At 40.8% G+C, this 26,344-nt stretch overlaps 1 protein-coding gene across 12 annotated transcripts in view; it reads left to right on the forward strand.

Moving 5' to 3' along the window:
- The first annotated feature begins 14,474 nt into the window (after window positions 1-14,474).
- The window catches only part of WDTC1 (WD and tetratricopeptide repeats 1), a 62,310-nt gene continuing 50,440 nt past the window's right edge, over window positions 14,475-26,344 (forward strand). For 3 of the 12 annotated variants that reach the window (XR_016018584.1, XR_016018585.1, XM_088790682.1), the window contains exons 1-3: window positions 14,486-14,899; window positions 15,392-15,532; window positions 16,934-17,056. The gene's annotated coding sequence lies outside the window, so the exon portion shown is untranslated. Of the gene's footprint in view, window positions 14,900-15,391; window positions 15,533-16,933; window positions 17,057-26,344 lie in introns of all 12 variants that reach the window. The other 9 variants (XM_088790677.1, XM_088790673.1, XM_088790678.1 and 6 more) reach the window with 9 other exon arrangements.

Raw genomic sequence — 26,344 nt, forward strand, 5'->3', positions numbered from 1 at the left:
TAATTTTTGATGTGGTTCAATTTAAACTGTCTTGCCACTTGTTTTCTATTTTTCCCATCTGTTCTTTGTTCCTATTTTCCTCTTTTCCTGCCTTCTTTTGTATCAACTGAGTATTTTCTAATGATTCCATTCTATCTCTATTATTGATTTATTAGTTATTAGGTATACTATTTAACATTTTAGTGGTTACCCTAGGATTTATTATATATATTTACCTCATCACAGTCTACTTTCAAAGAATATTTTACCATTTCTCATGTACTGTAAAAACCTTATAATAGTATATTTAGAGTTCCTTCCTACATCTTTTGTACCATTATTGTCATGCACTTTATTTTTAAATATGTTATAAACACCACACAAGACATTGTTGACTATTTTTGCTTTAGTCAGTCAATTTTTTTTTTTAAAGAGACTGAAAATAAGAAAAATGCCTTTTATATTTACTTGTTTTTACCCTTTTCAATCACTCTTCATTTCTTTGTGTAGCTCCAAGTTCCCTCTGGTATCATACTCCTGCCTAAAGAACGTCCATTCCCTTTTCTCATTGTAGGTCTGCTGCCAGTGGATTTTTCCCAGCTTTTGTTTGTTGCCCTCTCAGCTTTCAGCAATCCTGCATACCTGCACCACAGAGGAGGCCCTTGTCTACACTCTTGCCCCTCTCCTGTGGTAGCCTGTTGTTGCTCGTTACTGGGCACTGTGCTGGTCATGGTGGCAAGGAGTGGGGTGGGTTTCTCTGTTATCCTGATCCAGCCTCGGTCTTAGGCAGGCTCTATGTGTCTGGCCCTCAGGCTGGAGCCTTCTCAGCATCCCTGCCCCTCCTCCTTGTGGCAACCAAATTCTGCCCGTGTTTGTGGGTCATCCACAGTATTCACTGACCTCAGCTACTGCCATAGGATCCTGGGCCCAAGAAGGTTTCCTGCTCCTCCTGGGAATGTAGCAGGTTTTTGCTTTTGCCCTTCCTCCAGCTGCAGTGGGGCCTCATTTGTGTCTTGAGATGAGTTTTCTATACACCCACCACCCCAGGCCAAGTTTGCTCTTGCTCCTCCCCCAGAAGAACCAGATCTTTGCTGAGAAAGACCTGGGATGAGAGGGTCTGCTTCCGTCTTATCACCTTTGCTTTGTTGAAAAAAAAGGCAGGATCTGGAGAAGCCTGAGGACCTTTATACTCATCCCTCAGCAGCAGCCAGTTATCTCCTGCACGCCTATACCACTGAGGGGCTCTCTCTGGTCTCCCGCTACGTCTCCAATCTTTCTTGTGAGCACCCACTAGAGGCCTGTGGAAAAGAACCTGGAGGAAGCGAAAACTCCCCTTGCCTGGACCCCCAATCTATACTAAACTGACATGCTAGCTCATGCTTGGTCTTAAAAAAAATTGTAAAAATTTTAGCTAATTTCTTCTCACCTGCTTGTCTGACAGCCATCTCTTTCTCCTGTGCTTTGACAAATGTGATACAATTTGTGGGTCCCATCTCACCTTTGAGAGGTTTCTTCCTCTTTGGTATTCTACTGACTTGGTTGCTTTGCAACTCAGCTCTCCGATGCGCTCAAGAATAATTATGACTTTGTAGATGATCTGCCCTTTTCTTGTTGTTAGGGTGGGAGTGATATTCTTTGCCACTTCCTTCATCTGAAGTGGAAGTGAAAGCCTATAAACTTTCTTGAAACTTGCTTTTTTGTTACTGATCAATGTATCTTGGACATCTTCTTATGATAACAATAAAGGATTTACATGGTAAGTCAAGACCACTCTGGCCACAATACACAGGAATGTTGCCAAAAATAATTCCTGGGTCCGACTTTGCTTCACTTGTGCTAGACACTGTGGGGCAAAATACCTATTCATTCACTCAGTAAATATTTACTGAGAGCATCTTCTGGGCAGGTATTCACTAGGCTACCACTGCTGTAGATTCTGCAGGCAGACATGGTCCTGGCTTTCATAGGGCTCACAGTGTAGCCAAAGTGGATAGTGAAAAACATCATCACAGGTGTGGTGTCACAAAAGAGGACGTAGAGGATGCTATGGGAGATTATGACCCGGGATCTAACCTAATCTTGGTCAGGGAGCCATTTCAGATGAGAGCTGAAGGGTAAGTAGGAGTTAGCCAAGCAAAGAGAAGAGGAATTCTAGTTACTATGGGTGCATATCAAATTCCCCCAAACCTTATTGGCATAAAACAATTATTTATGATGACCATGAGTTCTCTGGGTCAAGAATTCAGGATGGCCTGTCTCTGCACCAATGTTTGGAGCCTCAGCTGGAAGATCTAAAGGCTAAAGCCTGGAATCATCTACAGGCTCATTCACTCACTTATCCAGTGATTGATGCAGGCTGTTGGCTCGGGGCTCAGCCCTACTCCACATGGGCCAATTTGGGCTTCCTCAGGTTCCTAAGGCAAACATACCAAGAGCCAGGCAAGTTAGTATTTAGCCTCCCTGTGCCTCAGTTTTCTCATTTTAAAAATGAAAATAATTATATTACCTCCCTTCATAAGGTTGTCAGGAAGAGTAAATTAGTTAATATTTGTAAAATGCTTAGAATAGTGCCTGGCACTGCTATATAAATGTTTGTTAAATAACTAAATTTACTTAAGCATAAAAGGGAATGAATTAGCTCTTATAACTGAAAATTCCTGGATATCTGTCTTCAGGCTGGATCCTGGGGCTCAAAGTGTATCATTAGTGTTCTCTCTCTCTCTCTCTCTTTCTTCCCCCGCCCCCCCCCCCGCCCCCATCTCAGCTTTACTCTGCTCTGTGTTCATCTATCCTCAGGCAACTGCTCACCTACTGTTGGCAATGTGGCCACTGCAGCTCTAGGGTTGGAGGAACTAGAAATAGCTACCAGTCCAGAGGACAGAAATACCTCCTTGCCATCATAAGAAAAGCCCTTCTATTAGCTCTAAATTGGGCCTATTTGAGTCACATGACCATACCTCAACCAATCACTGTGGCCTTTAGGAAGGAGTATGCTGCTTGGCCAAGCTACTTACATATGCAGACCTGAATTCTTGTGGAGATAGTCACCCCAAACCACATGACTAAATGTGGGGGAGGGATGGTTCCTGAAGGAAATTCCAGGTTTTCCTCAAAGAATAAAGGGATTAGATACTGGATAGGCAAACAAGCAAACAAAAAAATCCTCTATACTAAACAAACTTGTAAATATCTAAGCTCTCCAAGCCTCAGTTTCCATGTATGCAAACTGAGTACAGTGCCCACAGAATAAAGTTATGGAAATGATTAAATGAGATAAACATGGAATAAAGCTTAGCACCATACCAGCCATACAGTACACCCTCAATAAATATTAATTATTATTGATAATACCCATGTTAGTAGTAATGGCGGAGCTTGGGTTTAAAATTAAGTTTTCTGATTTTCAGGTTAGTGATCTTTACACGTTTCAATCAGCTTTTTATGAACCCTCTTATCTCTATAGCATTTTATAGTATACAGAGACTTCACCTACATTTTTCTTACTTAATCCTTACAGTAACAATTACTCTATTGAAATGTTACATATTTGGAGAATTGGAAGCTCCGTTCACTTCCTCAACAAAGACTAAGTATACATCACCTCCTATAGAGAGTGGCTTCTCCTAATGCTCCAGCTTCCTTCCCTATTCCCAATTATCTAGACTCTAAAGCAGTGTTTTTCAAGTTGCAAGTCATTATCCATTAGTGGGTCATGAAATCAATTTAGTAAACTTTTACCAGCATTTGAATTTTTAACATGAAAGAAAAAAAACACTGAGTGCATCCCAAATAGGGAGCCTGCGTGCTGGTTTGTGAAACTCTCCTTCAATTACACATCTGTGTATATATGTGGATATTGGGTCACAGGTAAAATAGAATTGGTTCCCTCTGTGAGGCCTTGTTAAAAAAGCTGAAAGTCATTGACTAGTAGAGGAGCTCAAACTTTTATGTCCCAGGACTCCTTTACAATTTTAAAAATTATTAAGAACCTCAAAAATTTTGTTTCTGTGGGCTATATCTATTGATATTTACCATATTAGAAATTATAACAGAAAAATTTTACTCCCAGGAGTACATAAGCATACATGCCATTAGCCATCAGATTGTCATTGTCATATGCCGGGTAGCCTCTGGAGAACACTGTACACTCATGAGAAAATGACAGTGGAAAAGGCAAATGATTTTTTAGCACTATTATGAATATTGTTTTGAACTTGCAGACCCCCTGAAAGGGCCTTGGAGAATGGTCTACAAGATATTTCTGGTTAAATGTTTCTGCCAAATTTCTAACTCACTGTTCCCAAAATAAATTCATCATTTTCTACCCCAAATCAATAGACTTTCCCAGGGTACCCTTTTTGGTCATTGGCACTACTCTTCTTCAGTAGCCAGGACTCAAACTCAGGATTCTGTTTGAGCTGTTTCCTTCATCCATCAGAGTCAGTGCCACCAAATCTCATCTACTTCTCTTCTGTCTTCCAAGTGGACAAGGCCTGGAATTATTATTTGAGAGGCAGCCTTGTGTAACGATTAAGAGCATAGCTTGCAGTTACACAGAACTTGCTGTAGAACTTTGGGCAAGTAACTAACATGTGGGCAAAATTCAAAAGTACTGAAATATATAGAATAAAAAGTAAACCTTCCCACCTTTGTTCCAGGGCCACTCTGTTCCTCACCTAAGGTGTAGCCATTTCTTGAATATAAGCTCTCAGAGTCTCTCTTAACTTTCTGCCTGTCAAACTCCAGGCACACCTGGAGCCCCTACCTGGCTCTCCCCCAACAAAATAGAATTTGTTGCTCCTTCCTGTTGGGAAACTCTACAGAAACCTTACAAAACTTACCAAATTGATTGCTTTGAACATAGGTGCCTTTATCTTTCTCTGTATTATGAGTGAATAGAACAATTCCTTTTGCCTTTGAAAGCCCGATGTCTACACATTCTGTGATTAATGCAGCATGTGTGTTTAGTGAATCTCTGATGACTGAATGTAGTTCCCCGATCAAGAATTTTCAGAGGGGTGGTCGGATGGCTCAGTTGGTTAGAACGTGAGCTCTCAACAACAAGGTTGCTGGCTCAATTCCCGAATGGGATGGTGGGCTGCGCCCCCTGCAACTAAAGATTGAAAATGGCGACTGGACTTGGAGCTGAGCTGCACCCTCCACAACTAGATTGAAGGACAACTACTTGGAGCTGATGGGCCCTGGAGAAACACACAGTTCCCCAATATTCCCCAATAAAAATTATTTTTTTAAAAATAGAATTTTCAAAGACTCTCCAGTACCTGTGGGGATATAGTCTATGTTCCTTATATGAGCTTTCCAAGGCTCTCCATTAAACATTAACTCCCCTATCCCAATTGATCCCCTGGGAAAGTTGGCTGTAGCCAAGATGGTGTCCTAATTAGAGCATGTCCACCACACTCTGTCCTACTGCTGACCATCAGTTGAAATTCTGAAATCAAATATTACATGATGTCATGTGCTATTTCCTACAAACAAGAAATTTATCTATTTGTTTATCCAATATGTAAATTTTAAATATTTCCCGCAAGAAATTGTCTGGTTTGGAAACTTGAATGAACTCAATCCCCTTGCGGCATTGTTTAGAGCAGCAAAAGGCGATGGAAGTACCCTAAATGTTTACCAATATAGGAATGGTTAAACAACATTATAGTATCTTTACTCAGTCATATACTATACAACTGTTACATGAGACGGACCTAGATATGTTGATCTGAATATACTTTAGATGGAATCGTGCTGCGTACCTGGCTTCTTTCTATAGTGCTATGTTTGTGAGGTTGTTTGCTCCTTCTCAGTGCTACACAGTATCAAACTGTATGAATATATCCATTTATTTATCCATTCTACTACTGATGACTACTTGGGTTGTTTCCAGTTTTTGGTTGTTACGATTTTGTTGGCTGTTATGAATATTTTTGTGCATAACTTAGTATATATATATATATATATATATATATATATATATATATATATGAAAGTAACTTACATTCAAAGTCCATCTAGAGTGCAGAATACGCATGTGTGTTCAGCTTTACTTGATACCGTCAAATGGATTTCCAAAGTGGTTGTACCATTTTACATTCCTACCAACAGTGAATAAAAGTTCCAGTTGCCTCATACCCTCACCAAAACTTGGTAGTATCAATCTTTTTAATTTTAAATATTTTTTGTGGGTGAGTAGTGAGAGCTCATGTCATTTTATTTTGTATTTCCCTGATGACAGAGGTTGAGCAACTTTTCATATGTTTAATGACCATATGAATTTCCTCTTTCAGTATGTCCCTCCCTGTTCAAGCATCTTATACATTTTTACCTTGCCCTTTATTTTGAAGGTCATCTGTCCTTTTCTTATTGATTTATAGTAATTATGCATTGTGAACACAGCACTTTTCATTTACGTGTGTTGCAAATATCTTCTCCCCTTTGTGGTTTGTCTTTTTATTGTAGCAGTAAATGAGGTTGCCCATTCTTCCCCATCTTTGTCAGCATTGAAATGCAATTTGATTAAAAAGAAAAAAACGAGGGCGGGCCCGGTGTCTCAGGAGGTTGGAGCTCTGTGCTCCTAACTCCAAAGGCTGCCGGTTCAATTCCCACATGGGCCAGTGGGCTCTCAACCACAAGGTTGCCAGTTTAACTCCTCGACTCCCCCAAGGCATGGCGGGATGTGCCCCCTGCAGCTAAGATTGAACACAGCACCTTGAGCTGAGCTGCCGCTGAGTTCCCAAATGGCTCAGTTGGTTGGAGCGCGTCCTCTCAACCACAAGGTAGCCAGTTCGACTCCCACAAGGGATGGTGGGCTCCACCTCCTGCAACTAACAACGGCAACTAGACCTAGAGCTGAGCTATGCGCCCTCCACAACTAAGATTGAAAGGACAACACCTTGACTTGGAAAAAAGTCCTGAAAATACACATTGTTCCCCAATAAAGTCCTGTTCCCCTTCCCCAATAAAATCTTAAAAAAAAAAAAAAGAAAGAAAGAAACTTTTGCCCAAAAGTATTTCATTGTCATTTTTTAAATTAATACACTTTATTTTTTAGAGCAGTTTTAGATTTATGGAAAATTGAGCAGATAGTACAGAGATGCCGATATACCCGCTTTTTATCCTCTCCTAAGTTCCCCTATGACTAACATCTTGCATCAGTGTAGCACATTTGTTATAACTGAAGCAATTTTGATACATTAACTAAAGTCCCTAGTTTACATAAGACTTCACTCTTTGTGTTGTACAGAAATAGGGGTTTTAATAAATACATAATGTGGGCAGCCGGTTGGCTCAGTGGTTGGAGTGCAGCGCTCATAATACAAGGTCACTAGTTCGATTCCTACATGGGCCCAGTGAGCTCCACAACTAGATTGAAGACAACGACTTGACATGGAGCTGATGGGTCCTGGAAAAACACACTGTTCCTCAATATTCCCCAATAAAAACTAAATAAATAAACAACAAAATAAAATAAATATATAATGTCATATATCCACCATTTACAGTTTCATACTGCACAGTTTCACTGCCCTAGAATTCCTCTTTTCATTCCTCCCTTCTTCCTTCCTCCCCAAACTCCTGTTAACCACTGATCTTTTTATTGTCTCTATAGTTTTGCCTTTTCCAGCATATCATTTAGTTGAAATCAGCTAATATGTAGTCTTTTCAGATTGGCTTGTTTCACTAAGTAATATGCATTTGAGTTTCCTCCATATCTTTTTGTGGTTTGATAGCTTTTTTGTATCACTGATTAATATTCCATTATATGGATGTACCATGGCTTGTTTATCCAACTCACTGTTCAAAAGACATTTGGGTTGCTTCCAGTTTGGGGCAGTTATGAATAAAACGGCTATAAATATCTGTGTGCAGGTTTTTGTGTGAACATAAGTTTTCAATTCATTTTGGTGACTACTTAGTATTGCAATCGTAGGATCAAATGGTAAAACTATGTTTAGCTTCATAAGAAACCACCAGACTATCTTTCAAAGTGGCTGTGCCATATTACATTCCCACCAGCAATGGATGAGAGTTACCATTGCTCCATATCCTTGCCAGCATTTGGTGTTGTTAGTTTTCTGGATTTTAGCCATTCTAGTAATAGGTGTGTGGTGGTCTCATTGTTTTAAGTTGCGATTCTCTAATGACACCTGATGTTGAGCAACTTTTCATATGACTATTTGATACCTGTATATCTTTGGTGTGTTGTCCAGATCTTTTGTACATGTTTTAATTGGGGTTGTTTGTTTTCTTATTATTGAGTTTTAAGGAATCTCTGTATATTTTAAATACAAGTCTAATACGTCATATGTGTTTTGCAAATATTTTTTTACCAGTTTGTGGCTTGTCTTTTTATCCTCTTAACAGTATCCTTTTGTAAAGCAGAAAATTTTAATTTTAATGAAGTCCAGATTATCAATTTTCTTTCATGGATTTAAAAATTCATCACATGACTGAGGGTCACCTAAATTTTCTCTTTTGTTATCTTCTAGAAGTTTTATAGCTTTATATTTTAGATGTAGGTCTATGATCCATTATGAGTTAATTTGCATGAAAGATGTAAAGGCAGTGTCTAGATTTTTTTTTTTTTGTATGTGGATGTCCAGTTATTCCAGCACCATTTGTTGAAAAGACTTCCCTTTCTCTATTGAATAGTCTTTGCTTCTTTGTCAACTGACTATTTGTGTGGGTCGATTTCTGGGTTCTCTATTCATTCCATTGATCTATTTGTCTATTCTTTTAGCAGTACCATAGTGTATCGATTATTGTAGCTTTACAGTAAGTCTCGAAGTTTGGTAGTGTTAGTCTTCTGATTCACTGGTGTTTTAAAATTTGAATTTCATAATTTCAATGTGTGCTACACGCATACTGCTAATTTCTTGCCAAGTAGATGTTGGTATATGGTATACTCTATTTACAGAGGCATAAAGAGGCTAAATAACCTGCTTACCCAACACGTCACAGAATATTGGCTTTTCAATGTTATTTCAAGAATAACTGGCTCTCTGGGGAAGGAACACTGCTCTGTTGCCTGCAACTATTCCCCATTACACATGAAAACACTGGGACTCTATTTGATCTGTCTTTTGTGAGTTTGATTAGCATAAGCCTTCTCCCTGGTTTTGATTGATACTGGGAACTCTAGCACCACTTAGAATCTAACCACATGGAACTAGATGTGGCCCCCAGACTCTGAGTTTTGCCCAAAACTCTCACCTTAAAAAGTTCTATGGCAGATTACTCCTGATTGGGTAATCCAATATCCGTTCATTGATCTCCTTTCCTTTGTCTCCTCTTGCAATACAGAGGCTGGACGTGCTAAAAAATCACTTTTCAGACTTTCTCAGATCTACCTTATAGATGGTTACAAAATGTAGTTCTGGTCAGTGAGATATAACCAGAAATCTTTCGGGGGCTCCTAAAAAGTTTTTGCTTTCTTTGTAAAGTCAGCTAGAATTTCTCCTTATTCTTCTTCCTTTGAACATACTAGATATAATGCTTGGCGCTGCAGCAGCCATTGTTACTACAGTGAAAAACTAAAATTAAGGATGCTGGAGCAGAAAAAATAGAAATGAATTATGTTGAACAGCTGAACTAATTACATCATCTACTTCAGGACTTCTTGTTACGTGAGAAAACTCAAACTCGTGTTAAAGCCACCAGTGGTCAGGTTAAGTATTACTTGTGACTGAAAACAGTCTCAACCAATCTGCCAACTGTTCTAGTGGGGCCATCATTGCATAGACATTTTTGGAATGCTTCTTTTGGAAACGCCATGGAATTCCTTGACATAGTCTCTTGAATATTCCCACTAGTGGCAATCTTTGCCCCTTTTTTGGCTGGATTGGAAGGAAATGGAGACATTTCATTTAGGAAAGCGAAGACACAGTAGGGATAGGAGAGCTGTATTCATTATCTGAAGCTTTAAGAGCAAAAGGGATCATTATGACAACCACGACTGCTAACTCTCACCAAATTGGCTCAGGGCCTTTACAGTTTACAGAAATATCACCTCATTTAATACACAAATCTATGTTGCCACATAGAGCAGAGCTGAGACAAGTAAGTGGAAGTAAGAACTTTATTATTAATAAGAACTGCCTAATGATCAGAGGAGTGCCAACAAGGAAATGTGTTGCCCTCTGAGACAGAGAACTTGCTTTTCTGGTAAGGGCTGAGCAGAGGAATGAAAGTGCTGAATAGGGAACAGATTAGGGCCCACCTGACTCTAAGATTCAGACCCATGTTTGACGAGGTTGACTAATTCTTTCTTAGTCTAGCTAAGTAGAGTTTTAGAGAAGGAACAGAAGATCAGTAAGATAATTGGGAGTAGGAGAGTGATTCCGAGGGGAAGGGAATAGCTTGAATACAAGTGCAGTGTGCTCAGATGAGTTTGGATATTCTCGATGGACCAGTTGGACTGGAGTGGACAGTGTGGGCCCCTGGTGATTTGTGACCTTAGACAAGTCACCAAACTGTTCTAGGTCAGTTTTCTCCTTGGTAACATGAAGGGACTAGCTGAAATCAGTGCATCTCAACCTTTTCTCACAGTGACCTAGTCTGTACTCCCAAATCCTAAAGGAAGTGAAAGGAAGTAGTACCTGTTTTTTGTTTATTTGTTTGTTTTAACAATGAGATTCTTTTTGTTTTTATTAGTCTCAGGTGTACAAAGCAACATAATAGTTAGACATTTACACCCCTCACAAAGTAACCCCCTTCCCCTAAACAATGAGATTCTTGTAGGATAATAATTACCACAGTATAGGTATAAACCTTTTACTTTTAGACAGGCCTGTGAAAAGATGGATTTTTTTCCCCCTCATTTAATCTTTAATTTTTTTAAAAAAAGATTTTATTGGGGAAGGGGAACAGGACTTTATTGGGGAACAGTGTGTACTTCCAGGACTTTTCCAAGTCAAGTTTTATCCTTTCAATCTTAGTTGTGGAGGGCACAGCTCAGCTCCAGGTCCAGTTGCCATTGTTAGTTGCTGGGGGCGCAGCCCACCATCCCTTGCAGGAGTAACCGGCAACCTTATAGTTGAGAGTCCGCACTCCAACCAACTGAGCCATCTGGCCACTAAGGAGCTGAGCGGCAACTCATTGACTTCATTCTAGTTGGGGAGAGCGCAGCTTGCTGGCCCATGTGGTAATCGAACCGGCAGCCCCGTTGCTCAGAGCTTGCTCTCTAACCAACTGAGCCACCCGTCCGCCCATGAGCATATTCAATTTTAGATTAAATATGCCCCCTTTTGCCCTGAAGTCCAATCAGGAGATAAAAACGATGGTATCAGGGACTACCTCTGCAGAGCTGATCAGTTGGGATAACATCTGATGCTCTTAGGAGAGAAAAAGGAGCTGCGTTCACTGCCACAAGCCTTATTTGAATAATCTTTGTCTGCTTCCAAAAGCCAAATCAAAGGATATTGGAGCTGGTCACTGAATTAAATATCTATACAATATAATAATTGCTTCTAGAGTGTCCTAGACAGATGATTACACATCTTATACCTGAATATATCAAAGACAGAGAGATCACAAACTCCCAAAGTAGCCCAGCTCTATTGGTTAGAAAGTTCTCCTTAGATTAATCTGAAAACACCTATGGCTGAGAGGGGTGTCTGATTCTAAACTTAACCCTCCTGTGAGTCTCTGTTTCTTCTACGGAAAAGGGGAGTGAGAATAATACCTGACTCATAAGGTGGTTGTGAGGATCAAATGAGTTAGTGTGTGTGTGAATGTATATATGTGTGTGTATATAAATACATACATATACATATATATACACATATGTCATATATGCATACATACTCTTATTACCGTGTTTCCCTGACAATAAGACCAGGTCTTATATTAATTTTTGCTCCAAAAGACGCATTAGGGCATATTTTCAGGGGATGTCTTATTTTTTCATGTATAACAATCAACGTGTATTCAAATACAGTCATGTCATCTTCTTCTGGAACATCGTCATAACGTACTAAAATGCACCCGTCTGGCTGACGATCTTAACTGTGGCTTATTTTCGGGATAGGTCTTATTTTCAGGGAAACATGGGTAGCAGAAAAGAGAAAGAGTGCATGAGAGAACAAGTGAGCTCCTGGTAGAAAATAATCAATAAATAATAACTGCAGCTATTATTAATATTCTCCTTCCTGTCATCCACTCCCAACAAAAAAGTTCATTCTGACAACAAATATCTACTGAGTGTCTGCTCTATGCCAAAGACTGTGCTAGGAGTCACAGAAACCTCACCCACACTTCTCTGTTGGTATTTCCAAGATCCTCTGTGACAATGCCAGCATAGAACAAGGGTTTAAAATGGGGGTTGTGGATTCAAATAATCCAGGATTTTATCCCAACTATACCACTTCCTAGCTATGTGATTTGTGAGAGTATTGCTTCATTCACTGATAAACATTAACTCCCATGGTAAATATTCAATAAATTTTAGCTAATTCAGTTTAATTGACCCAGTAACCCTAACCAGGGTATCAGCCTGAACCTAAGGAGCTATGGATAGATAATCTGAAAGTTTCTTCTAGTCCCCAAGTTTATGATTTTGTATATTCAGTGGAACATATGAGGGGAGAGATCAGGAAGCATGACCCACAACATTTTTAGGAGAAAGGCATTTCACAAAGCTAACTTCACAAGGATAGGTTCTAAGTCATCCATATGGGGAGAAATCACCGTTTGGGCACTCACAGACTATCTCATACTCTTTTTTTTTTTTTTAACTCACACTCTTGATATGAGCAGAGCAGGAAAAAACAAGCAACTCATGGAGTGATAAACATGGGACAAACACTATAAATGCTAACTATGTACAGTCATTAGCCACGTAACGATGTTTTGGTCAACAATGGACCCCATACATGACAGTGCTCCCATAAGATTATAATGGAGCTGAAAAATTCCTACGGCTTAGTGAGGTCATCAGTAACATTGCAGTGCAAAGTATTACTCACGAGTTTGTGGTGCTGCTGGTGTAAACAAACCTGCTGCACTGCCAGTCATATAAAAGTATAGCACACAATAATTGATCATGACAATAAACAACTATGTCGCAGGTTTATATATTTACTATATTATACTCTTTATTATTATTCAAGACTGTACTCTATTTATAAAAAAAAATGTTTGCTATAAAACAGTATGTCGTGTTGGCACCGGTAGACTTGTGTTTAACAAGCCTCTTGATTGGATTGCACTATTTTCTCTTGTGCTTGATTTTGTGTTGTTTTGTACAGTAACATGCTGTATAGGCTTGTAGCCCAGGTGTGTAGTAGGCTATGCCATCTAGATTTGTGTAAGTACATTCTATGATGTTCACACAACAAAATCACCTAAGGCTGCATTTCTCAATGCTGCATATCCCTATCATTAAGTAGCACATTACTGTATATTCTATCTTTCCTGAGGGTTGGTGCTGCTTGATTCTCACTGGAGGGAAAGATAGTGTTCAAAAGCTCAGACTCTGGAGTCAGGAAAATCTGGGTTTGAATCTGGACTTGGATGTTATCAGCTATATGACCCTGGGCAAGTTGCTTGTAACCTCTTTAGGCCTCAGCTTCTGCTGCAAAACACAGACAGCAACAGTACCTATCTAAGGAACTGTACGCATTACAGTGCTGACATAGTAAATGCTCAATAAAAGCAAGTTATTATTATTACCCAACAAATTTCACCCTATAGGTGAGTAACAAGTTTCCAATCTTAGAAGATGGCACTCACTGTCTTCCTTTTCTGACTTGACACTCCTCGTGGGTGCGGCCTGGTCTCTGCCTTCAGAAGTTAAGCATGATGCCTCCCTTGTCACCTCGGGAACTTCCTTAGAAAGGAGGTTAAAAGGTTGGAACAGCCTCTTCCTCAGCAGTGCCTCTACCAGTTTCACATGTATCTTGTCTCTCCCATCAGCCTGAGGGTTCCCAGAGAGTGTGTGGCTGGCTCCCCTCCAGGCTACTCCGTGTAGAACTGATTCCCTTTTATTCTCTTCCTTCAAGCCTAGGAGACAAGAGTTTGGAATGTGCAGCCTCCCAGAGCAGGAAGGAGTAAGCTGAGCCTAGCTGTGGGGAGCCCTGGGGCCCCAGCCTGAGGGTCCCACAATTCTGGGGCTCTCAGGAAGTCATGAGGAGGCTCTTAGGAGACTGTGTCGGGCTCTGCGGGACAATGGGTGAGTGTGAGGCTTCTCCCAGAAGAGACGTGAGGGAGCATCTTACGTGGATGTAGGGTGGGAGATGCGTCTTTGTAACTAATGGCAACTGGGTGGGGTGGGCCCACTCTGCCGCAGCTCTTCGACGGAGAAAAACTACAACTCCCAGGATGCCCCAGGGCTCAGCCCGGCTCTCCCGCCTGCCCACTGGCTGCGGGTTCGGCGAGAGGCGAAGCGGATTGGTCGCGGTGGTGCGGGGCTCCCCCACTAGCAGGTTAGTAGGCGACGCCGGCAGCAGACGTTGACCGGGCGCGAGGGAGAGGGGTGGCGGGGGGGCCGGCTCGCCATTCTGGAAACGGCCAGGCGCTCTCTCCGTAGCGTTCCCGCTGGCTGTGAAGCGCGGGGCGGGGGCGGAGACTGCGTGGCGCAGGCGCGGAGCTGGGCTTCTCCTGGGTCCCCAGACAGCTGGAGGAGATAAACAGTGCTGGAGGAGGGAGGGGAGTGCGTGTATGAGAGCGCGCGAGGGAGTGTGAGTGTGTGTGAGCGCGGGTGTAAGGCGGTACGCAGGGGCGGGCGGAGGCGCTGTCCGGCCCCGGCCAGGCGCCGGGCGGAGAGCATGGGAAGAGGCTAGAGCTGCCCGGGCCCCCCAGCCCCCTCCCCGGGATCCGTGCCCCCCCTCCCGGGAGAGGGGCCGGGCCCCCAGACGGACATGGGCTCCTGAAGTTGCGCCGTCGCGGGTCCTGGGAAGAGGCCTGACAGGTACGAGTAGCCGCCACCCCCTGCCTTCCGCGGGCGCGGAGGCGAGGACTGGCTCCCGCAGCTCCGGCACACGGCCCGCTTGCTCTGGGCCGGCCCCAGCCCTGCCGGTCCGGGGGCCTGAGCTTGCCCGCCTCGGGGCTTCGGGGTGTCCCGAAAGGGGTTCAGGCCTTACTGGGGCGGAGGGCAGAGTGGGCCTGGGTGGAGGGCTGACCGGGACGTGGGGAGAAAGCTCAGGGAGTCCGGGGAGGCTCTGCCGTGGGAGAGATGGAAATCGTCCCATCCCGGGACTTTGCGGAGTTTTTGTTTGACATCTGATGTGGCGCGGGTCTCAGAAAGAAGGGGGCACGCAGGTGGAAGTGCCGGGAGGGCAACGTTTGACCTGATCTGTTCTGTTCTCTTAGTTTCTCTCTCTCTCTCTCTCTCTCTCTCTCTCTCTCTCTCTCTCTCTCTCTCTCTCTCTCTCTCTCTTTCTGTGTGTGTGTTCGTGTTCAGGCTTCTGGCAGCCGCAGATGCCTTCAGTGACCCATCCTGGCACCAAACTGAACTCTGCCAAGGTGTTTCCACCAGGCGACTGTAGCGCCCGTACAAAGGGCCTTTACTTGGGACCGGGCTATTCAGCACCCACTTCAAAGGGTAAATAGGAAGTGTGGAGTAGAAGAGAGACTGCGAACCGGCAGGATCCAATTCTTTTTACTGAAAGCTGTAGTGGGACGCCCCCTTGCCAGCCAAGTTGAATTTGCTTAGTGCCCTCTGGCTCTCTTCCGCAGGTGTACTACCACCTCTCTAGAAAGGAGGTATCGGTACTTATGACTAATGTCTAATAGCCTCATTTGACTATTTCCCCCAAAGTCTTTTTCTTTTGTGACTTTCTGGAACTTATCTCTTGAGGTAGTGGAGGAGTTTAAAGTTTTCCTAAAGTTTGTGAGTTTAGAAGCCCGGTAGGATGGCTGTAGCTTCCCCATTCTTCCCAAGGATACAGTGACAGTGCTTAAGTGTTCCCTTTTAACAAAGCCTGCAACAGTTTTGAGAAGAAAATTCTTCTGAGGGCACATCTTGACTCAAGAGACATTATGAAATCCCCACCTAGGGCACAGGTATGCCCAGTGGCCTGCCCTAAGCTTTTCTGTACCTTACGGTCCTTCTTGAGTGGCTAGTCTCTGTTCACTAAGGTGAGGAACTACTTAAGGCTATTTCTGGTTTTAGTTCTGGCTTATTCTTTGTAATTCCTTATATTTTTAAAGGGATTGAATTGAATCTTGGCTGTTGCTAGATCAACTGTCACACACAGACCAAGGAATAACTAGTAGGGCTCCTTTGAGCTGAGTCGGAAACTAACAATGGATTTCTTTATCGTAGATTGTTGTATTTCATTGGCAGGTGGGAAACATCCTTCTTTGCCACCGCTTGTGATCAGGCTGCTTTAATTCTGGGGTCCTGCTAATCCTTCTTTTGACCTATTTTGGGGGCACTTATTTTCAAGTCACATCTCAATTTCTAGAAGCAGTGCTTTGGGTCAACTGCAGAATAATTGAACAACAGTCTGTATTTCTGCCTGGGACCCTTTCTTTTGGGGTTGCTGAAGGAAAGAAAATATGTGTAACGATTATGGTGATGGTGTTAACATTTACGATTTGCCAGTTTTGAGTTTGAGTTGTCACACAGGTGACAATTTTTCTAGCTGGAAGGAACTCAGTATTGACTTATGGAACATCCTGTGTAGGGTATTTTCACACACCTGGACTTAAGGATCTGGAAAGATTCAACTGAAGATATTGAAGCCCCCCCACACACACACACTAAACATTTGTGGATCTTGAGGGACCAACTGCTGGGAAGACCCAGAACTGTGACTTTAATTATTTTTATTTTCTTCTCTTCTTTTTGAATTAGGAAATGTGGCCCACATGTGGAGTCCTGGGTCTTAGAGAGGGCACCATAGACAGCATGTAATATGGTGATACTTAGATTTTCTTTTGGGTCACTGGTTTAATGATATGTCCTGTTTTCTTTCTTCTTTCATCCTTACCTTTCCAGATTCTCCACTGCATCTTTGGGCTGCCATTGCAGATGGCCCACATAATTCCTTTTTAGACAACTAAGAAGAAAGCTCTTCAAAACCCCAAGCCCTAGAAGCTGCCATCAGAAACCAACCCCTTGGTATTGTGTTTAATTCTGACTAATATACTTTGAGAGATATGTACTAATTGGCTTACATCCTATAAAGTGACTGATGTTCATTGAAAGCCTGGTATATGTTGGGCTATGTCCTATGTAGTGTTCTTACCTTATCTAATTTAACCCTCCTGACTGCCCTGTGAAGTTAAAATCTTTTTTCCTGTTATACATATGAAGATACAGGTTCAGAGATGTTAAGTAACTTACTTAAGGTCATACAGCTAGTAAGGGAAAGGATCAAAATTCAAACCCACGTCTGTCTCCTCTGGGACTGTGGCACATGAGGAAGAACTTAAAGGACCAAAGCTCACAGCCTGGCGGAACATGATAACTGCTTTCACATACTTGAAGAACTATCCTGCAGAAAGGGAACTAGACTTTTTCTGTGTGGTTCTGGAAAGCAGCACTAGCATCAAAGGATGGAAATTCCAAGAGGGTAGACAGCTTGATAGGAGAGTATTTGGCTTCCTAAAAACGAAATGGGCTGCCTTGTAAGGGAGTGAGTTACCCATTATGGGAGGTATTCAAGGAGAGGCTTTGCCACTTTTTATCAAGGATGTGATAGAGGAGTTCATACTTATGTAGGTAATTGGACTAAGTGATCTGTTAGTATTTTAAATTCTGTTATTATGTGAAAATTATATCAAACTACTATCATTTTGATCTGTGAAAAGCTAAAATGTATGTAATATTACTTTGTGCCAGACTTGCTAGACACTTTTCCTATAATATCTCATTTAATCCTCTGAAATCCCCTATGAGGTAGGTATTATCATTTTCCCCACTTTACAAATGAGGGAACAGAGGTTCCAGAAAGTTTTAAAATATTCTGGATGTTACACAGCTAGTAGTAGTAGGGCTGGTTTCTGAACCTATGGTCTGTACTTTCTTAGCTGTGTGACCTAGGGCAAATCATATATCCTCTCTGAGCTACAGTTTCCTCTGTGAAATGAGACTTAGGACAGCTCCTACCTTACAATGGGTTTATGAGGACTAAATGAGGTAATATACACTTTCCACTAGACCTCACTGATTGTTCAGGTTTAGGGGTAAAAGGGGACCACTTTGGTTTCTTCAGGGTGAATTCAGACCTGACTGAAACCCTAAGAGTTCTAGGGTTCATTCTTTGTGCTATTAGAAATAGCTGCTGACTCCTCAAAGGGCTCTGTGACATTAGTGACTAATACCTTAAAAACTTGAGGACTGAATAAGAGGAGGATTCAGCCAACAGGTTGGGGTATAGGAGGCAGTGCCAGAGGCTTTGTGGAAAGAAAATTCTCACCCTACTGTAGAGTTAGATTCAGAGATCACTGTTTGCATTTTTGTATTTAATGTCTTATTTTAGGATGAACAAGGTCACAACTGCTAGAGTTTTGACAGAGCTGGATGCCAAGAATAATAACCTTTAATCCTCCCTGTAACCATCTGGGGAGGTATTTCTTGGGGGGGGAGGGCAGAAGGTATACAGCAGCTCTCTAGAGGCAGTGTTAGTATCAGGACCTTGGTAAAATTCTGTCCTCGTTCATAACCCCCAGGTTCTATTTTCAGAAAAGCCTGAAACCATGCTTATCCCTGAACGTTTTAGGGAGGATTTCTCAGAATGGGAGTCAGGCATTTCTGGTCAGGTAACTTCATCAGTTGATGTCTGAGTGTTTGGGTGCCGTTGGCTTACCTGTTCCCCCTTGAGTCAGACATCTGTATGTAACACAGCTGCAGCTAAATTAGAAGGAAGCGTTTCCAAATTGATTGGCTTAGTTTTCCTTGACCTTTCTGCTAGGAGTAAAGTTAGAGGGTGAAACTTCAAAGGCTTCCTAATGAGACATACTTTGAATTGTGGCAGGATTCAGAAAGATAGAAGTTGAAGACAAAATCCAAGACTGGATGCTCTTAAATAATGGTGAGAGAGGCCAGTATTATCAAAATATGCTCCCTTTTCTCTTTCTGTTCCCTTCCACTACCGTAAGGTAATTGTGGCCCTAGGAGAAAGAAGGGAAATTAGCTATGATCACTGAAAAGCAAAGTTCTGAAAACATCAAGGAAATTTTCGCAAAACTCAAATGGCAAAACAGAACTTGTTCAGGCAGAGAAGACATCAAGGTGAATTTTCATCCAGAGCCTCTCACAAAGTGCAGGATTTCTTAGGATGGACTTCCACAGAGAGTTCAGTCAGCCCCATATGAGCCTCAAAGATGGCAAAGAACGTTTCCTACCTCTCCTACCAACCCCAACATTCGCAGATATTGTCCTTGTACCAACTTAGTCTACGTCCCTGAAATGTGCTCTTTAAGTTAGTGTTTGAGGCCAGCAGAGTCAAGGTGATTGTGATTCCTTAGCTTAACTCGTAAGGAATGGTCAGAGGCAAAATTTCTTTTAGATAAGACTACTTGGACATCATCTAATTAAACATAGTAATAGTAACTATTTTTTAATGGCCCACAGCCTGGGTCCTGGAGTTAAACTGTCTAGTTTGACTTTCCATTTAATAACTCTCACTTTGGGCAAATGAACTTCTCTATGCCCCAGATCCTTCATCTGTAAAATGAGGATAATAATAGTACTTGTCTCGTAGGTTTGTTATGAGGAGTCTTGTCAGAGAACACTTGTAAGATGCTTAGATGTTCAATAAATGTTATTTACCAGGCTCCATGTCAGGCATTTGACATGAGTGGCTCTTCCATTCCTCATCGCTCTGCAAAGGTAGGCATTATCATTCACATTTTACAGATTAGGAAACCGAGATAGACATGCTGTTACACAGAAAGTAAGTGGCAGAACTGGGATTTGAACCTTAGGTCTGTCGGACTCCACAGCCCAACTGTTTTTATTTGATTATGCTAGTTCCAATGACCTTTATGCATTGGAAATGCAATTTTTTTTCTTTTCTATAGGATTACTCCAATAGAAAAATCACCACAAATAGAGTGAAAGGAAACTTGCATACATGTTTTGCATAGTTCAGAATGTTGAGAAGGGGTCAGCTGTCACTCCTGCTGGTGGGAGCTCGCTGCAGTGGAAAGCAGCATGTCCGGAGGAAAGAGAATACAGATGACTTGGGTTCCACCTCCACTCCACTGCTACCTAGCAGTGTGTCCTTAGAATCATAGCATAGTAGCATTGGAAGGGGGTTTGTAGCTCATCTCAGAGTCTGCCTCTCCTTTTACAGATGGGGAAATAGGCTGAGAGAGTGACATGCCTCACTCAGGGTCACACAGCCAGTTGGAGACAGAGCCTGGCCTGAAGCACAAGACCCTAGACCCCCATCCAGTACTTTGTCCTCAGTACCACAGAGCATAATGCTTCAGCTCTCCCTTGTTACGTGGGGATGATAATAGCTTTCAAGCTTCCTCACAGAACTGTGTGAAGTTCAAATTAAAAGCATGTACGAAAGCACTCTAGTAGGTATAAAACACTGTATGTGTGTAAAATAGTCATTCAGCAAGTATTTACTGGCACCTATTAAGCCCACGTCACCCCTTGGAGACCTAGGAGGATCAGTACATGAATCAGATGAAGAGCTGGCTCTCAGGGTGCTTTCAGTCTTTTAAGAAAGAGAAGCCACATACATAACTACAGTTCAAGGTAGAAGACAGACAAAGGAAAGGGTGACAACTAAATTTTCTTTTCAGAAGTTGTGATTTTGAGGGAGAGAAAAGAAGAAAAAGTTTGGGGACTTCTTTATATTGAGATATAATTCACAAAAATCTAGCCTTTTAACATATACAATTCTGCAGTCTTTAATACATTCACAAAGTGGTGCAACCATCACCATTTTCTAACTCCAGAACATTTCATCACCACGCCCCCAAATGAAACCCATATCCTTTAGCTGTCACCATCCGTCCCAATCACTCCTATTTTGTCCCTCAATCCTAGGCAACCACTGGTCTACTTTCTGTCTCTACAGCTTTTCCTGTTCTTGACACTTCATATAAATTGATTCTTACAGTGTCCTTTTGTGACTGGCTTCTTTCACTTAACATAATGTTTTCAAGTTCCATCCATGTTGTAGCATGAAGCAGTACTTCATTCCTTTTTATGGCTGAATAATGCTCCATTATATGGATATACCACATTTTATTTATCCATTGATGGACAATTTGGGTTGTTTCTACTTTAGAGCTATTATGAGCAATGCTGTTATGAACATTCATATACAGTTTTCAAATGTTTTCATTTCTCTTGGGTATATTGCTAGGATATTCTAGAAGTGGAACTTCTGGATCATATGGTAACTCTATGCTTAACTTTTTGAGAGGAGGCTTTTCTTAAACAATTTCTTTCTTATTGGAAATAATACTGTCACTCACACTTAGTATTTACAGCGTGCCAGTTATCCCATATAAATCTCACAGTAGCCCTAAGGTAGGTGCTGTTATCTCTATATAACAGATGAAGAAATTGCTAGTGTTTCTTGAGCACTTACCACATGCCAGGTATTGTGCTAAGTGTTTTACAATGCATTATCTCATAAATAGGGTTCCAAGTAACCCCATAAGATATATGTAGGTATATTACATATACCTATATAGTAGGTTAAAAAAAGAAAGAAAGAAATCCAGTACCTTAAAGGTAAATAGTTTTGCCCAAGATCACAAAACCTAGTATGTAATAGAGCCAGATTCAAACTCAAATTTCCTTCAGTCCAAAGCTAATTCCTAACAGCTATTTCTATATTATTATAAAAGAATTAAATGCTTACAATAGAATACTTAGAAAGTACAGAGGAACAGAAAGAAGAAAAATCACCCCTCGTCCTAACAAAGAGATGACCACTGGCTAACGATTTTGGCGCATATCCTTTTTACAGCATTATAGATATGCACACTTTTTGGTTTGTCTTTTTCCCCCCAAGGCTGAGATGGCCATATGTATGTCTTGAACCTGATTTTTAAACTATATATGATTAATGGTTTTCCATTTCATTAATCAGTCTTCCATGTTTTGAATGACTATAATAAGAAAGATTTTCAAAAGGACTTTATTAGAGAGAATGGCAAATATACACAAAGTAAACAGAATAGAGCAGAATAATGAACCCCCATGCACCCATCATCCTATTTCAATAACTGTTAACATTCTCCCATTCTTGTTTTATCTATATCTCCCCTGCTTTCCACCCACCCCATTCCATTTGTTGGGTAAAATTTACAAACATTAAAATGCACTAATCTTGATTGTACAATTTTGACACGTGGCTATACCCATGTAACTCACACCTTCAGTACCCATGTAACCACACTCCCATCAATATATAGAACCTTCCTATTACTCTAGAAAGTTCTCAGGTGTCCTTTCCTTGTCAATCTCCATGCCCCAGGCCACACTTTTTTTTTTTAAACTATAGTTTTGCCTGGTCTAGAACTTCATATAAATGGACTCATACAGTATATATTTTGTTATGTCTGACAGCTGTTGCTCAGCATATGAGAGTCATCCATATTTTTGTCTGTATTAATAGTTCCTTTGTATTTTTTCTTTTCTTTTTTTGTATTTTTTTCATATAACTTTATTGGGATATAATTCATTTATCATACAATTCACCCATTTAAAGTGTGCAAGTCAATGGTTTTTAGTATACGCAGATATGCACAGATATGTGCAACAGTCACCACAGTCAGTTTTAGAATGTAGTCATTACCTCAAAAAGCAACCCCGAACCACAATGAAATATCACTTCATACTCACTAGGATGGCTGTAATTTTTTTTTTAAAAAAGCAAGTGTGGGTGAGGATGTGGAGAAATTGGAACCCTTGTACATTGCTGGTGACATTGTAAAATGGTGCAGCTGCTATGGAAACCAGTTTGGCCATTCCTCAAAATGTTAAACGTAGAATTGTCATATGACCCAGCAATTCCACTCATAGGTCTAGACCCAAACAAATTGAAAACAGGTACTCAGATACTTGACCATGAATGTTCATAGCAGCACTGTTCACAACAAGCCAGTGGATGAATGATGGACAAACACAATGTGGCAGAGCAGTACTAACTCAACCATAAAAAGGAATGGAGTGCTGACACCTGCTATAACATGGATGGACCTCAAAACATTATGTAAGTGAAAGACGTCAGACACAAAAAGGTCACAGATTGTAGAATTCCATTATATGAAAAATCGAGAATAGACACAGAAAATCCATAGATGCAGAAAATAAATTGGTGATTGCTAGGTGCTGGGGTGGGGGGGAGGAGGGAATAGAGACTGACTACTTAATGGGTATGGAGTTTTCTTTTGGGGTGATGGAAATCTTTTGGAATTAGCTAGAGGTGCTAGTTGCACAACATTGTGAATGTACTAAATACCGCGGAATTGTATACTTTAAAATGATTAATTTTGTGTTCTGTGGATTTCACTTCAAGTTTTTTAAAAAAGGAAACACATATCCTTTAGCTATGACCCCTCTATCCCCCATCCCTTCCAGCTCCAAGAAACCAGAAATCTACTTTCTATTTCTATAGATTTTCCTATTCTGGACATTTCATGTAAATGGAATTATATGATAATGTGGGCTTCTTTCTCTTAGCATGTCTTCCAGGTTCATCCATGTTGTAGCATTTATCTGTACTTCTTTCCTTTTTGTGGCCAAACACCATTCCATTGTATGGATAGACCACATTTTGTTTATCTGTTGATGGACATTTAGGTTGTTTTCACCTTGTAGCTATTATGAATAATGCTGCTATAAATATTCTTTACATATTTTTGTGTGGAGTTTGTTCTCAACAAAGTCACTTTTTTTCCCCTTCTGATTTTGCATTTCACAGCTAGCAGAGGTGATAAAGACATCCAACTCTCTGTGCCCCACCGTCCTAGAGTGGAATCCCAGTCTCAGCTTTGTCTCCCTGGTAGGGTAGGAAGTAAGGAAGAAATGTGGTAACCATGCCGCTGAGCATAGATATCAGGGGTTGTCGGGTCTTAGCAGAATTCAGATTTCTTGAGCACCTACTATGATCTGGTACTATTTTGTACTTTCATATATATTTCATCATTTTTTTCTCAAAACAACCCATTGAAATAGGTTAGCACCCCTCATTTTACAAATGAGGAAATTGAAACTCAGAAAGGTTAAGTAACTTGTCTGAGTACCAGGTACTAACTGGCACAATGAGCTGGCTGGAATTCAGGCGCAAGTATTTTAAGTCTGTGTCTCTTTCTGCCACATTATCTGGAGCCCAAACAAGGCCTATGGCACATCTGACATGAGTGGTTCCTGATATTTGTTTGGATATTATCAGTCAATCCTTAGTTCCAAATGAGTGATCTTCCCCGGGTGTACTTTGTTCTAAGGCTGGTTGACCTCAGGCTATTATGTTACTGGTACCCTTTGCATTATGAAGTAGATTAATTCCTCCAAATTGAGCTGTTAATTGCATTTTATTTTCTTATTAGCTTCCTTTATAATAGCAGAGTCCATTGAAGAAAGTATCCCAGTAGCCTAAGTTCAAAGTTTGTGGAAGAGATGGGGTTAAGTGGTGACATGCTAGGCATTTTAGAGCTCCAGGAATAGAATACCTTTTGGGAGGTGTAATATCCGCATAGCAGCTCATATTTTCTTTATAACATTGTATCATATGTTTTCCTCAGTGCCTTAGGTATTTTTATATTTTTCATATTCCCAGCTCCCTGAAACTGGTTTTTTCTTTTCACTGGGTATCAATTAGAGCTGGCCTGCGATATTCTAAATTACAGTAGATGCCATTCTTAAACCTTTGTGCTCTAACTAGCGAAAGTTTTTATTGAGCTCTCATGTTCTGCAAACAAATTAGCCCTCAATGTTATCAGAGCTTTAAGTTTGAGAATAAGGGTATGTTCAGTTAACTGAGCTATCTTAGAATGAAGACTATACATTAAAAGTTGCTTGTGGTTTGTTAAAGTCCTCATTTTTCATTAGTGATTTCCAAGTTGTTTTTCTTGGTCTACTGTCACATGTTTAGTTTGTTTTCCCCACTGTTGTTTTTATGCTTTCTTCTAAGATGTAGGAATAAATGAGTATAAACAATATTTAATTTATTCCATGTTGTTCTTTCTAAATTTACTGTCCTAGCTATTAATCTTGGTCATTCAGTTAAATTAGCCTTTTTCGGTCCCTCTATGGAGCTCTGATTACAATAGCCTTGGGGCCATTGATAGTCAATCATTGACAATTATATTGTGTGCTCTTGAAGGGAAGGGTCTGTGATTGGCTTGTTCTTTGCCATATTTTCAAACTCTAGCTCAGTACCTGTCATAATAGGCATTGAAAATTTTATCTTATAGATTCTTGAAGTCACTTACTTTAAGTCTTTTTGCCTTTCGGCAGAACTGAACATTACTATGTACTTCGCTGCACCAGAGATTGAAATCCCCTGGATGTAGTCTTTTTTAGTGTTTAATCATATAGTAACTTCCTTTTGTCAATTCCAAATCATTCATTCATATCATTCCATATCTATGAGTTCTTTACTCTGTAGAACTATTTTAGAGCCCTCCCTAAAATAATGCTTTTAAAATATGACCATGATTAAATCTTCTCATATTCAAATAACCATGTATTGACCTGATTATTTATATTTGAGAGACTTTTGGACTGAAGTATTAAATTACAAGTAGTTATGCCTCTTGGTAGATTTGAGGGTATTTCTCTCCTAATGTTAACGTTTTAAATAATCTCTAGTTAGAAATATTTCCAGTTATGCTTGTCTCCCTATAGAAGTTTGTGGAAAGCCACTGATTACTGTTTCCTTGAGAGGGGAGAAGGTGGGCCATGCTCCAGAATGAGCTATCTGCCAGTATGCTATCACTTCTTCTCAGGATGGCAACAGAAATGTTCACCAAAATACCCACTTAGATATGTTAAATTTGTTGTTTGTTTTTTTTAAACCTCTGTATACTAGTCTGATATTGTTTTAAATCCCAGTTTCCATTTTCCCATTTACCTGCATTATAGTGGTTTTATTGCTTGTTTGATTTCTCCGCTTTTTCCTTCTCTTGTTCCTTTTAGTATTTCCAACCCCCACACCAATCTTAGCTAAAGCCCTTTACTTTCGAGTCTGTGCTCTCTTAGTGTGGCTACCATGTCTTTCATCTCACTGTTCCCCCCTGGTAAATTCTCAGTTAATGTTTTGAGAAAATTAATGAATGTGCAGTGACAATTTAGTTGGCTGTTGTGGATTCTCATGGTGATCATTACTCTAGGAAATTACATCCCATAGTGGTTAAGAGTGTGCATACTGCTCTGGGTTTGAGTTCCTGCCCTGGCTCCAGCTAATAAGCTGTGTGACGTCGTGAA

The sequence above is a fragment of the Rhinolophus sinicus genome, chromosome 14, assembly GCF_057876585.1.
Source record: "Rhinolophus sinicus isolate RSI-liver-muscle chromosome 14, RSI-T2T, whole genome shotgun sequence".
In the NCBI taxonomy this organism is placed as follows: Eukaryota; Metazoa; Chordata; class Mammalia; order Chiroptera; family Rhinolophidae; genus Rhinolophus; species Rhinolophus sinicus.